This window comes from Orycteropus afer, unplaced genomic scaffold (assembly GCF_000298275.1).
Source record: "Orycteropus afer afer isolate SDZICR_OR568_19922 unplaced genomic scaffold, OryAfe1.0 scaffold00352, whole genome shotgun sequence".
Classification (NCBI taxonomy): Eukaryota; Metazoa; Chordata; class Mammalia; order Tubulidentata; family Orycteropodidae; genus Orycteropus; species Orycteropus afer.
The window spans coordinates 1,547,959-1,549,218 of NW_006921939.1; the positions used below are offsets into that span (position 1 = coordinate 1,547,959).

The following is a 1,260-nucleotide window of genomic DNA, read 5'->3' on the forward strand; positions in this document are numbered from 1 at the left end:
AGGGGTCGCTATGAGTCAGGGCCGGCTCGATGGCACATAACAACAACAACAACAACATACAAAGGAAAAATGCTTATATGAAGATATACAGATGCCTTATACTTATAAAGTATTAGTGTTTTTCCCTTTGAGGAGCCAAGATTAAGCAAGGAAATCTGTGATAACTCATACTCTGAGAAGCATTTCACTATTTTTAATTTAACATAAATTTCCTATGATTTGGTTCTTTCATTTTTCTACTGGCAAATAAATTTAAAAAAATATTTTCAAGTATTCATTCAAAGCCAAAATAAAGACATAGATGTTGGTGTATACCCCCTCCACACACACACAACACACACACACACAGGCACATTCATACTAAAGAGAAGTTCTAAAATCCAGCCCAGAAGAATGCCATGCATAAAAACCAAAAGGCCAATCTCATTTTGACTTTTCCTGTTCAGAGAGAAAAAAGTCTTGTAGATTAGAATCATGTAAAATGTAGTTTAAGTACACTTTTGCAATTTCTAGTAGTTACAGTAACGTTGTGTATAACAACTCCAGCAGTATCTCTATGGAAGTAGATTGCCCAGTCTTCCTTCCAAGGAGTGGCTGGTGGGTTTGAACCACCAGCTTTCTGGTTAGCAATCAAATGACTTAGGCACTATGCCACCAGAGCTCACACAGCTTTTAAAACATGGAAAAGGCTTCAAACCTTTTCTTGCCCTCAAGCAAGGCTAAAAAAGAACCTTATGCATCTGTCCCGACTCATCTACATATTCCACTTAAAGACATGGTTAGGAATGGATCTTGGAACTCAGACATTGCCTGTATTCACAGAGTTGTGCAACCATCATCACAATCTAATATCAGAACATTTTCCTCACCCCCAAAAGAAAACCATATCCATTACCAGTCACTCCCCACTCCCTCCTCCCTCTAGCCACTGGTACCCACTAATATATTTTCTATCTCTGTAGAGTTGCCTATGCTGGACATCTTATGTTAATGGAATCTGAAATATGTGGCCTTTTGTGTCTGGCTTCTTTCATCTAGCACGTTTTCAAGGTTCATCCAAGTTGTTGCAAGTATCAGTAGTTTATCCTTTTTTAGTGTCTAATAATATTCCATTATATAAATATATCAGGAGCTCTGGTGGCGTAGTGCCTAAGGCACTTGACTGCTAACCAGAAAGCTGGTAGTTCAAACCCACCAGCCACTCCTCGGAAGGAAGGTTGGGCAATCTACTTCCAATGTGATACCACCTCGGAAGCCCAA

General features: G+C 39.2%; 1 protein-coding gene across 1 annotated transcript in view; it reads right to left on the reverse strand.

Moving 5' to 3' along the window:
- Nucleotides 1-1,260, reverse strand: part of AMMECR1 (AMMECR nuclear protein 1) — a 184,422-nt gene that overhangs the window by 21,257 nt on the left and 161,905 nt on the right. The gene's annotated exons all lie outside the window — the stretch shown is intronic.